This window comes from Protopterus annectens, chromosome 10.part0 (genome assembly GCF_019279795.1).
Source record: "Protopterus annectens isolate FY-2018-M chromosome 10.part0, PAN1.0, whole genome shotgun sequence".
NCBI classification, from domain to species: Eukaryota; Metazoa; Chordata; order Ceratodontiformes; family Protopteridae; genus Protopterus; species Protopterus annectens.
In genome coordinates, this window is record NC_056744.1 from 164,273,518 (window position 1) to 164,288,029 (window position 14,512).

At 44.0% G+C, this 14,512-nt stretch overlaps 1 pseudogene; it reads right to left on the reverse strand.

Annotated features, from left to right (window-relative positions):
• The window catches only part of LOC122814105, a 30,496-nt pseudogene extending 16,340 nt beyond the window's left edge, over nucleotides 1–14,156 (reverse strand).
• Between the last annotated feature and the right edge of the window lie 356 nt (nucleotides 14,157–14,512).

A 14,512-nucleotide genomic window follows, 5' to 3' on the forward strand; every position in this document is an offset into this window, starting at 1 on the left:
CTGCTTTGGAGGCCTCTGCTGTTTAGGTAAATTTTTACTCAGAGCCTCAGTATGTCTTTGTGTGTTTATGTGTTTGATTCAGTGGAGTGGTAGCATTATGTGAGGCTGGTTTTGTGGTGTGTGTAGTTGCCTTCTCCTCCTGTCTGGTCTTGCCAGTCCTGAGTTGAGAGAGCTCAGCCTCCAGTTTGGCTAAATAGCTGCATCTCTCGCAAGTATTTGTGTTATGTGGGAGGAGGAGAGGGTTGTCTGTGTACATGAGGCAGTTATAACATTGCCTCAAGATTCCCAGATTCACCAGCTGGACCGGAGAGAAGATTAACAACTGACCTTTGGACATGCTAGAATAATATTGGGAATTCCTTAATTGAAAACAAGGGCCAGTGGGGAGTGAGGGTGTAGTGCTTTTAATTTTTAGTGCTGACTTATATAATTGCTTTAGTGAGCAAGTGCCAGGTAACTTGAGTGCAATGTGTTACAAGTAACTAAATGCAAAAATGACAAACAGTAACTTTCTTTCAAGTGAAACAAGGAAATAAGTACAGTAAGCAATGCAGATATCACTAGTGATCCACAGAAGCTGAGAAGTTGCGTATTAGGTGGAATTAGCTTCCAGGGAAATAACAAGCAAACAAACAACAAGCATATAAACAAAGCTAGATTCAGCAGGCCTGGATCTAGTCTATGCTAGAGCAAACAAGGTGAACCAATTTCAGTAAGATACAGTTCAAATATTCAGGCACTATAAACCTTTAACCAGAAATTCCCAGCTCAGAAGGGCAGAGTCCAGCCTCTTCTCCCACAAGAGTGCAGACCACGAATCTTCTTAATGTAAAATAACTGGCCTGAAGCTCAAGTGCCTAAACCAGAACTAATACACTTGGACACTGGGCTCTCAATCAGCAGTTCCCAACTTAGAAGGATGAAAGCTACCTGTCCTGCCACCACAGTGCTTGCCACAAACCTTCCTAATGTAAAACAACTGGTCTGAAGCCCAAGTGCTTAATCCAAAAGACTTGAATGATAGCTACACTTTAATCAAGTTACAACCAAGCAGTAATAAATACCATTGAATACTATAGAGAATGTCTGGATTAGTGCTCAAGTTACACAAACAAAGCTAGATCCAGCAGGCCCGAATCCAGTCTATGCCACAGCAAACAAGGCGCACCAACTTCAGTAAGAAACAGTTCAGATATGCATGCACTATAAGCCTTCAACCAGAAATTCCCAGCTCAGAAGGGCAGAGTCCAGCCTCTCCTCCCACAAGAGTGCAGACCACGAACCCTCTTAATGTAAAATAACTGGCTTGAAAGCCCAAGTGCTTAAACCAGAATTAATACACTTTTAGAATAACAGACACTGAGCCCTCAATCAGCAGTTCTCAACCTAGAAGGATGTAAGCTACCTGTTCTGCCACAACAGTGCAGACCACAAACCCTCTCAGTGCAAAACAACTAACTGGTCCGAAGCCCAAGTGTTTAAACCAAAAGGCTTAGAATGAGTTACACCAAGCAGTAATAAATACAATTGAGTATTTTAAGATAATGCAAAAGTAAAAAGAAGTAGGTAAAAACACAAGTACAGTAAAAGCAGATGAAAATTTTTTTTTTTTTTTTTTCTGAACAAGTGCTGAGATCAAAGAAACAGATTTGAGTGCTGAAACTAGAAAACTGGCTAGTTATAAGAAAAAAAAAAAAAATCTTACCACTCTCCACTCTATGTGCTAGGTAGGAGATCTCTGCCATGCCCACCTAACATTTGCTTGGCTTAATGGTCAACCCTGCCCTCTGTAGTCTGCCCAGCACCTCCCTGACATGCTGAAGGTGCTCTTGCCAGGAATAGCTGTAGATGGTAATATCATCTAGGTAAGTAAGGGCAAACCCTCCTGCTCCTGCTAGGATATTATCTACCAGCTTCTGGAAAGTCGCTGGGGATTTCTTCATTCCAAAGGGCATATTTGTGAACTCATACAAGCCAAAAGGAGTCACAAAGGCTGACTTCTCTTTAGCACTGGGAGTCAGAGTACCTGCCAGTAACCCTTGGTAAGGTCAACGGTTGTAAGATATTTAGCCCCACCCAGCTGCTCTAGGGCCTCATCTGGCCTAGGCATGGAGTACGCATCTGCCTCTGTGTGACTATTTAATTTCCTGTAATCCACACAGAACTTGGTGCTGCCATCCTTCTTTGGCACCAACACTACTGGCGAGGCCCAGGGACTGTTGGACTCTTGAATCACCCCTAGTTCCAACATCTCCTGTACCTCTTCCCTCAAGGTCTGTTTGACTCTCTCAGGCACCCTATAAGAGGCTTGCCTAATAGGTCTTTGGGGTCCTGTATCCACCTAGTGCTGCACCAGGTGGGAGCTCCCTGGTTTCCTGGTGAACATGCCCCCAAACTCCTGCAACACTACTCAGATTTCTCAAACCTGGATAGGAGATAGCTGCTGGGACATTGCTACCCCTTCCACCAAGGTGTCAGCCCGAGCTTCACTGAGGAGATCAGTCACCAGATCTCTCTCAGACTCCTCCTGTAATCCACTGCAAATGCTCAGCACATTACCCTATCATGGTAAGGTTTCATCATGTTAACATGGTACAATTTGTGCCCCCGCCATCTGCCTAGCACTTTCACCATGTAGTTAACATCACTTACCTTTCTTACCACCTTGTAGGGTCCCTCCCAAGCTGCTTGCAACTTGTTGTGTCTGACAGGAATGAGAACCATTACCTGCTGCCCTACAGCATACACTCTAGCTCCAGCATTCCTGTCATATCACATCTTTTTCTGTTGTTGGGCTTCTGCCAGGTTCTCTTGGGCCAGGCCCATGAGTTCCTTGAGCCTTGTCCTGAGGTGCAGGACATATGCCACAACAGGCTCCTTGTGAGACTCACACTCACCTTCCCACTCATCTCATATTAAATCTAGAGGTCCCCTTACCCTATGCCCATACAGAAACTCAAAGGGTGAAAAACCTGTGGATTCCTGGGGAACCTCTTTAAGCAAACAATAGATGGAGTGAATATCTGTTCCACTCCCTCTTAAACTGATCTGCAAATGCCCATAGCATGGACTTGATTGTAGAGTTTAACCTCTCCACAAGACCATTAGTCTGGGGATGGTAGGGGGGGGTTTCATGTGCTTCACCCCACAGGACTTCCACAGACAAGCCAGCAGATCTGACATGAAACTGGCACCTCTGTCAGACAGTATTTCCTTTGGGAAACCTACCCTGCTGAAAATCTCTAGCAAAGCATTTGCCACCTTCTTGTCTTCAATGGAGGACAAAGCCACTGCCTCAGGGTATTGTCTAGCATAATCTACTATCACTAGGATATAATTTTTCCGTGTGGAACTTGGGGTACTCAAAGGACCCACAATATCCATAGCTACCCTCTGAAATGGCTCCTTAATCACAGGCAAAGACATCAAAAGAGCTCTCACCTTGTCTCCTGCCTTGCCTACCTTTTGGCACTGGTCACAGGTCCTGCAGTACCCTGTTACATCTCTGGAAATTCCAGGCCAATAGAAGTTTTGCATAATACACCTCTTTGTATGTTGTATGCCCATATGCCCTGCAAAGGGAATATCGTGGGCTATGGCTAGAAGTGCCAGAGGGTAATCTCTAGGCACTACCAACTGCTGTACTCTCTCACCTTCTAGCCCTCCCTCAGCAGTCCACTATCTGTACAGTTACCAGTTACCCTTTGTTCCAGTATACAGATTCCCCCTTCCCTTGAGAATCAGGTGCCTCCCTAGCTACCTGCCTCAGGCCTTGTAATGTAGGGTCTGAGAGCTGAGCCTGTCTTAAGTCTCTCCTTGTAACCCTTCCCAGCTCCCCTTCCACAGGAAGTCCAGCATCCTCTGACAGTGGTGCCTCGCTGTCAGCCTGGGTACTACTACTCACCTCTACCCTTGCAGTTACCCCGTCCAATTGAACATCAGTACCCACAAGCAGTTGTGCCTCACATTCAGCTTCACTCCTACAGAGAAGCTCACTCCCTGAAGTAACCACCTCACCAGTCCTGGCTGTAAGTAAGCGGTCTCTCTGGGTCTCCCCAGGCTACCAGACTCGAATGCTTGTCTCCTAGCCTGACTGCTTTTAACTGCATAAGTACATGGTACTGCCTTTTCCAAATCCTTCCCTCTCAGGACATCTGCAGGATGGCAGTTTCATACCCCTGTTGTCTCAAGACAACCTACTATTGGCATTTTGTCTTTATCACTTACTGGCTCCCTCACCTTTGGTTCCCCACCCTGCCTCTGTGGACACCTGTATGCCACCTGGCCCCACTGGTTGCATTCAAAACATTTCACCCTAGGTCCTGGACATGTACCTGGACTATTGGCTTCCCCTGTTACTGGCAGATTCTGTTGGGGCAGTCTGTGCTGCCCACCATGGGTTCCTTTAGACCCATGAGCAGTACTGGGGGTCCCTTTCCTGTGCAGGGCTGCCCTGCTTGCTATGTATAGGTCTCTCTTCTTCCCCAACTCCTTTGAAGTAGCACACTGTTTATCAGCTAACCAGATTCTCATGTCCTCAGGCAAAGTGCTAAGGGCTTGTTTCCTTACTAAAAGGTCTGCCAGCCCTTCAAAAGTGGTGACCTGACATCCACTCACCCAACTATGAAAATAAGTGTTCAGTTCAAGAAGATATTCACATACATTTTCATCTGCCTTGCGTCTATGCTCACAAAACATTTTCCTGTACATTTCAAGTGTTACCTTAAAACATTCTAATAAATGTCTTTTTATAGCAGTATAATCAAAACAGTCAGTGTCATGCATTTCTGCTAAACAAGTTACAGCTTTACCATGGAATAAGGGGGTCAGAAACCATACCCAGAGCCTTTGGTCAACTCCATACTGTTTACATACCCGCTCAAACATATGAATGAAGCTATCAACATTATCTCCCTCTTTAAACTGTGGAAGGAATTTACTGACATTTTGTGCTTCTGGGGTCAGGTTACTCACTTCCCCATTACGTCCATGACTCCGGCGAAGAGTCAGCATTATCCTCTTATGCTTTCTCTGCCATTCCTCTTCTTCAGCTTCTAGGCTCCTCATTCTCTCAGCTGCTTCTAGTTCCATACGCCTGGCCTTCAACTGAAGTCTCTTCAGCTCCAGCTGGATTTTTAAGCCCAATGCAGAAAGGTTGAGCTGTCCATTCCCTGAGGATATTGTATCTCTGCTGTCAGTCTGATTGTCCTCCAGGCTGCTGTTCTCTGATGCAGCTGTAACCAAGGCTGCAATCAGGTCTGCCTTAGTCAGGTTTCCATGTACCAGTCACCTAGCCTGGCACATCTCCGCCAGCTGGCTTCTTGTCAGCTTTCCATACTCCTCTGCTGACATGCTGCCTGCTCACCCTGACTAAAACTAAGCTAACAAAAGAAATAAAACAATTGTGATCTGAACTCTGAGTATAGACTGCATGGCTGTTTTAGAGTACAAAACACTTTTAGAGATCACTGTACATAAGCTATAGGGATTTACTCTCCCCATACCACTACAAGCCAATTAGTGTGTGAAGTAGATCTCACCACTGCAAACCACATGTGACAGCTGTGCCCTGGCCCAGCAATCAAGGAGCCTCAGTCCTCACCACTAACACCAGGGAGGTCATCTCCTAGAAGAGGAAAGGATAACTAATACACACAGTAAAGCACAATTTCCTTTAAGTGCACACAGAGATCACAGTCAGTCTGGGGCTGGTTGCTCCTTTGCTCACCGGGTCCCCAATAAGACTCCCCACTGGCACAGCTATAGGGTCCAGGTCACAGCCTAACTGGGCAAGCTAAAACCTCTAGTACCCTCTTTGTCCAACCAGTGCTTCGTGTCTCTGCCCAGATAGCTGACACACGCACACACACACACACACACACACACACACACACACACACACACACACACACACACACACACACACACTTTGAGAAGAGGTTATACAACCACACAGACTTTCCAGGGAAATGACTGGCACAGGTTCTCCAGCTGTGCCCCCAGACCATATGGTAGTAATTCCTGCCACCACCCAGTTAATTATCAGCTACAAAAAGGCCCTTAAAAGGGTGTCCAATTATTACTGTGCAAGATTATAATCCAATGGTAGCATGACTAATCAGCCTCAAGGCTTATTGGAAGGGCTTATTACAATAAACTCTATAAATATATAATGTACTCTAAAGCATACTTTATCTCTACATAAACCAGCCACAGGTAGAAGGTTTTAAAAATATTTAATAATAAATAACTAAAACACAAGACAAAACTATTACACTACAGATATATCTAAGAGTTCCGAGATCACACAGAAACTTAAAATAATACAGTAGTACAGGTCTGATTTCAAAGAAAAATACCTAATTAATCTTTACTAGCTTTAACTATTCCTACAAGAAATCACAGTGCTAAAACTTACATGTGAGCATAAGGCAAAGTGCTGAGTTAGATGTCCAAAGTCAAAATGCTCCCAGTCTCTCACTGAACAATAGTTTTTAAACACTAACCAACAACTCTGCTGAGGCCCTCTCAAATTACATAATTTTGACACTTAGGTTTTCTCAGGCCACAAACTGCATTATTTAGCAAGCTAACACCTGCTCAGTAAACTACAACAATACAAGACAATTCACATATACACTCTAGCAGAAACCAGAACAATACAGCACCTTCCACATGTAAATTCTGGTCACAAACTTTAGCCTTAAAACAATGAGCGAGAAACCTTCATCCAGACTCACTGGAGCCGACTTGTAAAACATGAAAGGATCACAGCATGCTTTAATGGGCCAGTAGAGTGCAATGTTGCCACATATTTTGCAGTTTCACAATTCACAGTATTCTTTTTCACTCAAAAAATCATGCCTGTATTTTACATTTATTTATACAGTTGATAGAATTATGTATCAAATTCTATTTGACTAGGCTGGCAGCTTTCGCCCATCTCTCCCCAATCATCACATATACTAACACCAAGATCGCACTACAGTGGGGAAAGTGCAAATTTCCTGATCCTCACTGTACAGTGATCTCAGTATAAACAGTTTGATGAACAGCATGTTTGATGTAAGTGCACTGAAAATGCCATTCACTGAACTGATTTTTCACTGAACTGATAAAGACCTCCATCAGACATACTGTAATTCATTTTAAGCAGTTCTTTTTTTTTTTTTGCTAAAGACAATTTGTATTGGTTAAAATTACACAAAATTTCCACATCAGTAAACATATTTGCATAAAACTGTGGTTGCTAATATTTCAAGTTTTGAACACCTGTTAATAGCATAGATCTTTTAAAGCAAACATTTTCTGTTATTTATTTATTTATTGATTTGCATTTGTTAACTGGGTTGGTCCAGCTGGGTAAGAATTACCCTTTTTCAGTGGAGACCCAAGGGGAAAAGCCCCAAACAGACATACAAATACATACGAATAGAGACAAATTAACAATACTACAGAGGAAAACAATATTATGGGTACAATGGATAAGAAAAACAAACAATGAAAGTTTGAGAATATGAGTAAGGTAGTCCAGAGGCATGCATGCAAAAGATTTATGAAAAGGCGTTCTGAGCAAGATCTCTGAAATAAGTTAAAGTAGGCAAAGAAATTATGATTTAGGTGTGGAGTTAGCAGTGTGGGAGTTTTAGGTGGGAGCATGTGAAGGACATTCCCATTTGGAGGAGAGATGGGAGAGAAGCATGGATTTGAAATTGTTGTGGTTAGGTATATTACATAGTGGTGTGGGGAGATTGTTCCATAGTTTGGCTATAGTGTGGGATAGTAGTAGTTTACCAGTAGGGTGGATGGGTTTGTGTACATGCAGGAGGTTTTGGCCTGTGGATCTCAGGGTATGGGTAGGTGTGTAGGGTGTTAGAGATTTAGCAAGAGAGGGGCATTCTGCTGGTTTAAAGATGAGTTTGTGGGCTGTTGTAAGTTGTAGGTACTTTAGGTGGTTGTGGAGTTCTAGCCAGTTTAGGGTATGTAGAGAGTGACAGTGATGGGAAGAGTTCTTAGAATTGGTTGCAAATTTGCAGATTTTGTTGTAACAGGCCTCAAGTTTAGCACGGAGTCCGAGTTGTAGGTTGGAGAATAGGGGAGCACCATACAAGAGAGAGGGGAGAAGGAAGGTAGATGCAAGGGTATGATGGGAAGATGGAGTAAGGTAGTAGTTGTGTCTGTAGAGGAGGCCGATTTTCTGGTGGGTTTTTTTGATTGCTGGGAGGATGTGGGAGTCGAATTTTAGGTTTTCATCGATGGTAATGCCAAGTAGTTTGGTACTAGGAACGATTTCAAGAGGGATGTTATTGTGGCTTTTGATGGAAAATTGGACTTTGTGGAACTGGGAAGTTTTAGTGGGAGGAAATATCGTTAGCTTTGTTTTGCTGGCATTTAGGGCCAAGTGATGCAATTGCATCCATGATTCAATTTTGGAGAAGGCTGTTTGGATATTAAGTAGAAGTTTGGAGGGGCAGGAGGCTGAGCAGATGATAGTGGAGTCATCTTTGTATTGGATGACTGAGACTTCAGGGATGGAGAGGTGAAAGTTGTTAATGAATAAGTTGAAGAGCAGAGGGCCAAGTACTGATCCTTGTGGAACTCCAGTGGGTGTAGGAAAGAAAGAGGAGGTTGACTCTTTCCATTGTACAGCCTGCTGGCGCGTGGAAAGGTAGCTGGAGAACCAGTCTAGGGTTGAAGGAGATAGATGCAAGTGTGAGAGCTGGGACAGGAGGAGGGAATGGGAAATAGTGTTGAATGCCTTTGAGAGGTCAAGAAAAAGAGAAGATACATATTTGCCGCTCTCACGTGCTAGGTTGACTGTTTCGAGGAAGGAAATGAGGGCTGTCATGGTGCTGTGGCCTGGGCAGAAGCCGTGCTGGGTGGAAGAGAGGAGTTTGTGCTGGATTAGGTAGGGCATGAGCTGGGAGTGGATGGCTTTCTCTAGAATTTTAGAGAGAGGAGAGAGTATAGCTATGGGTCTGAAGTTGGTAGTGTCTGTGTTTTTACCACCTTTGTGGAGAGGAATTATGTATGCATAACGCCAGATGGTTGGTACATAGGATTCCTGAATGGATCTATTAATGAGGATGGATATGGGATAGGCTACATTTTCGGCTGATATTTGAAGAAAATTTGCTGGAAGGTTGTCAGGGGCATTGCGGCATGGTTTTAGCTTTTGTAGTAGTCTTTTTATAGTATAGGTGGAGACAGGTTTAAGTGAGAATAGTGGTGGAGGAGGGGGTGAGAGAGAGGGTTTGGGGTGCAGGGTGAGGGGTTAATATTGATGGATGGATTGGGGAAAGTGGAGGATAATTTAGCTATACAATCAATGACAAATGTGTTGAAGTTAGTGGCCGTTTCAAGACTTGAGAGGTTGGGATTGGGGCAGGGGTTGGAAGTATTACCAGGGTTGAGTATTGAAGAGATGGATGTCCAGAATTTCTTAGGATTGTTTGAGTGTTTGTATTGCAGACTGCTGTAGTAGTTTTTGCAATCTTTTGTTATTGATTTTTTGGCCAGGTTACGAAGATGTTTATATTCTTGGAGGGTGGTGGGGTTTTTCTGTTTTTGGTACAGTTTCCACATTTTGTTTCTTTGAGTGGTTATCAATTTAGTTTCTTGGGATAGCAAGGGGCAGGAATTTGTTTTGATACATTTGGTTTGTAAAGGGGCTACTTTATCAAGTAAGGTAAGGACGGTTTGGTTAAAATATGTGACGGTGTTATCTAGTGGAAGGATTTTCAGTGGGGACCAATTAGTAACCTTGAGGCATTCAGAGAAGATTTCGGGGTTGAAGGAAGAAAGGTTACGGGATTGTTTGAAAATGTGTTGTTTTTCTATGTGTGAGGATAGGCAGTCAGTGAAGGCTGGTAAGTGGTCACCTAGGGGGTCTGGTATTACACCAGCTTTCGAGATACGGTTGGAATGTGTTGTTAATATACAATCTAAGATGGTACCGGAGGAACCATCTTTGTTTGGCCTAGTAGGGAGATCTATGAGTTGGGTGAAATTGTAGAGGTTGATAGAGTGAGATGGGGTATCTACGAGGAAGGAGGTTCTGTTAATATTTACATCACCAAGAATGTAGGTTTCATATTTGATGTTTGAGTTAAACCAAGAGAGGATGTCTTCCAGAGTTTTGGTAGTGTCTCCGGGTGGGATGTAGATGGAGCAGATGCAGATGGATTTATAGTTGTTAAGTTTTAGAAAGCCTACAGTCATTTTTTCATTGGCAAATGTTGGGATGGGGTTGATCAATGGAGTAAAAGTGAGTGTGGAGGAGTAGATAATTGCTAGGCCACCTCCTTTTCTATGAGTTCTATCATTGCGTATAATGTGGTAGCCTGGAGGAAGGATTTCATTATCTCTGATGGAGGGTTTGAGCCAGGTCTCAGAGACAGCGGTTATGTCTGGCTGGTTGTAAGAGAGCCAGGCATGAAGGTTGGGGATTTTATTATGGAGACTTTGTGTATTTAGGGTCATGAGGTGGATAGTCTTGTGTTTTTGTTGATTAGAACTAGGGTTAGGGTGGGTACAGGTAGGGGTTGGGCCTGGGTTAGGGTGGATGTCACCTGACAGAGAGAGTGAGATATGAGAGAGGAGCTGATTGAAGAAAAGTAGAGGATAAAGGGAAGTATGTTTTTTTGGGGGGAGGGTTGTCTTAGAGAAAGTAGATAGAGTGGGGTAAGGAGATGGTGATGTAGGGAGTAAGGAGAGTTTGAAAAGATTGGATGGGCTGGAGGAGTAAAGTCCCGGAGAGATCTATGAATATGAGTGGGATATATCTGGGGGGTGTGAGGTGGTGGTTAGAGGTATGTATGTATTAGTGTGGAGGCTAAGTTGGGTAATGTAGGTTAGGGATATTAAAAGGGTAGATAGTAGTAGAGCTTGTTGTGGGAAGGAGGGCATTGTAGTATATATATATGTGAGGTGTGGTGTATGTATGAGAGAGGGTGGGGGTGTGTATGATATTGGTGTGTGTATGAAGTGCTATGCTCATCATGCAAACTGTAATGTTCCAAAGGTCGCTCTTTTTCTCTTGAAAGTCCACCAGTTTCACCAATGTAACCACCATGTCTTGTTCGCTGCTCTCGGACATTTGCATGAAAAGGTGACAATGACCTCTGCTTGTACTGATAATCGTGCATCAGTCCCATATCTGAAGAATTACTGTTTTTCTTCTTCAGGTATACCGGTTCTACTTTCACAGTACAGCAAACCTTGGGAATTTCCTCTGGAAGACCCAGTCTTAGCTTTCCTGGTCCCCATCTTGGTCCCTTAAAAAGTACAGAAAGCTTGTTGTAGAAACTAGGTGCAATCCAAAATGTATTCCAGATGTGAAGCAGGAGCTGAAACAGATCATCTGAGATGGCTGTAGTGATGAGAGCATATGGACCATTCACCAGGCCTCCACACACAATCAACATAGCAATTGTGGTTCCAATTCCATTCTGACCGATATTGTTATACAGGAACAACATGGGAGCTGCTACAATGAGCATCACACAGCAGGTTGTCGCTCTCCCTCCCATGTAGTTAGAAACTATACCTGCAATTATCCCACCTAAAATTCCTCCAAAATCAAAGAGCGTAGATATATCTCCAGCACCTTTTGACTCCAAATGTGCTACGTTGGGAATGAACAGTGGTAGCCAGTAAAGGAAGGTGTAGTTGACAAGCTTGGCAAATAGTAAGCAGAGGGAAAACTCCAACACACCTGGAATTTTTAGGGCACTTACAAAGCTGATGGCAGTGGGCTCTTCAATGACAGTGCCCCGCTCTGTGGGTATGTTGATACTGCCCTCTGCTGCATGGTTCGGGCTCCTAAAGAGTTCCTCATCACTACCATTTCTGATTAATGGTGTCTGCTCAAGTCATTCATGGTGTTGAGGAGGACAGCAATCCACATCTTCTTGACATTCCACTGTTGGCTGTGGTATGCTGTTATCTGCTTCACTGCCATCAGATGGATCTGCTGGCTGTGGTATGCTGTCAACTGCTTCACTGCCATCAGATGGACCTGCTGGCTGTAGTATGCTGTCATCTGCTTCAGTGCCATTGGATGGACCTGCTGACTGTGGTATGCTGTCATCTGCTTCAGTGCCATCGGATGGACCTGCTGACTGTGGTATGCTGTCATCTGCTTCACTGTCATTGGATGAACCTGCTGGCTGTGGTATGCTGCCATCTGCTTCACTGTTATCAGATGGACCTGCTGGCTGTGATATGCTGTCATCTGGTGCATTGCCATCAGATGGACCTGCTGGCTGTGGCATGCTGTCATCCGCTTCACCGCCATGAGATGGACCTGCTGGCTGTGGTATGCTGTCATCCGCTTCACCTCCATCAGATGGACCTGCTGGCTGTGGTATGCTGTCATCTGCTTTACCTCCATCAGATGGACCTGCTGGCAGTGGTATGCTGTCATCTGCTTCACTGCCATCAGATGGACCTGCTGGCTGTGGTATGCTGTCATCCGCTTCACCGCCATCAGATGGACCTGCTGGCTGTAGTATGTTGTCATCCGCTTCACCACCATCAGATGGACCTGCTGGCTGTGGTATGCTGTCATCTGCTTCACCGCCATCAGATGGACCTGCTGGCTCTGGTATGCTGTCATCTGCTTCACCTCCATCAGATGGACCTGCTGGCTGTGGTATGCTGTCATCTGCTTCACCTCCATCAGATGGACCTGCTGGCTGTGGTATGCTGTCATCTGCTTTACCTCCATCAGATGGACCTGCTGGCTGTGGTATGCTGTCATCTGCTTCACTGCCATCAGATGGACCTGCTGGCTGTGGTATGCTGTCATCTACTTCACTGCCATCAGATGGACCTGCTGGCTGTGGTATGCTGTCATCTGCTTCATCGCCAACAAATGGACCTGCTGGCGGTGGTATGCTGTCATCTGCTTCACTGCCATCAGATGGACCTGCTGGCTGTGGTATGCTGTCATCTGCTTCACTTCCATCAGATGGACCTGCTGGCTGTGGTATGCCGTCATCTGCTTCACCGCTAACAAATGGACCTGAGCCACATCTTTCCCAATCATTACGGACATCAACATTCCAAAAATAGTGGCGACTTCATGCCCTGTAACACCTTTCACTGCATGTGTTGCTTTTAAAGGATCCAAAACAATACCATTCTCTTCAACTTCTCTCCTGTACACCTTCATTTTCCCTCTTCCACTACTAGCTTCCAATTGGCATCCCCACTTACATCCTGTAAAGAGTAGGTAATGTGACTCTGGACCATCTCCTCCACCTTCTTGGCAAATCTGTGAGTGCCCACTGCAGAGTATGCATCTCCAAAAGGCATTGACGTCTATCGATGTAGCCTGACTTTCTCTGTATGTGACTGCTCCTTGATTTTATCTTGTCTGTCAAGTGCTGCTTCCACAGCATCAAAAAATTCCTCTTCATTAATCAGACTGTTAGGACCTTCCTCATAGTCTGGTCCTCCAAAATGAGATTTTTTCTTAAGTTCTGTCATGGCAATCTTGTATGCATCTTCTACTCTTCTTCTTTTTTCAACTTCCTTATCAATCCTCTTCTGCCAGCTGTCCTCCCTTTTCACCATGAGATCAATACAGTGAGACAGAGTAGCAAGGTTACCAGCTGTAGTAGCCTTGAAAGTTATTGCTTCCCCTTTGAAGTCTATGCCATTGATTCCTTTTGCTGTCACACATGGGAATAGCTTTTCCTTACTGTCATTATTATTGTGCAAATATTCTCCTTCTGGATGGGTTGTTGGAAAGTCATCTTCATCATCTTCCACTACTTTATCCCTCTGAAGTTCATCTTTGCTGACTGCATCAGCACAAGCATCAAAGTACTTTTGCAGAGTATCGAACTGTCTGCACAAGATGTCCCTAAAAGTTTCCATTTCTACAAGCTTTTCACGTAAACTGTGACCTTTCTTAAATGATGAGGTGGATGTGGCAGAATATCCACTTGCTCCTGAAACAAGAGAGAGCATGGAGCCATGACGGCGCAAACTGATTCTGAGCCATAACCAGATTCTGTCTTGTGCTGCTCAATGGAATCAATCCACTGTTGCCGATGTGCCTCTTGTAGAAATATCTTATAAAATGTGATGAGGTCCAGACGGACTGAACCATTGACATTTAATATTCCTTCAGTACATGATAGCATGCTTTTCAGAGGTTATAGCTTTCAGAGGTATAAGAGTGCTGGTAAGCACTAGTACAAAGTCCAGTTATGTGACCCATTTCTCAAAATTAAAACAGATTAATTCTATAACTGAAACAAACTTTTGACATTGGTTTTACTACAGGTGTAGACTACTCAGTTCTGTACATAGTTTTATGGCACAGCAATCTTTCCACTGATATACACAAAAAAAATAGTTAATATTTCTATAACACAGTCTCTTCTATAAATACTCCGCATAATCTATTTATACTTTGGCTTATTAGATTCCCAGAATATTTCCTCCCAGGACCCAAACCTGTCTTTATCTCCAACATATATTCTAAAAATTGTATTGT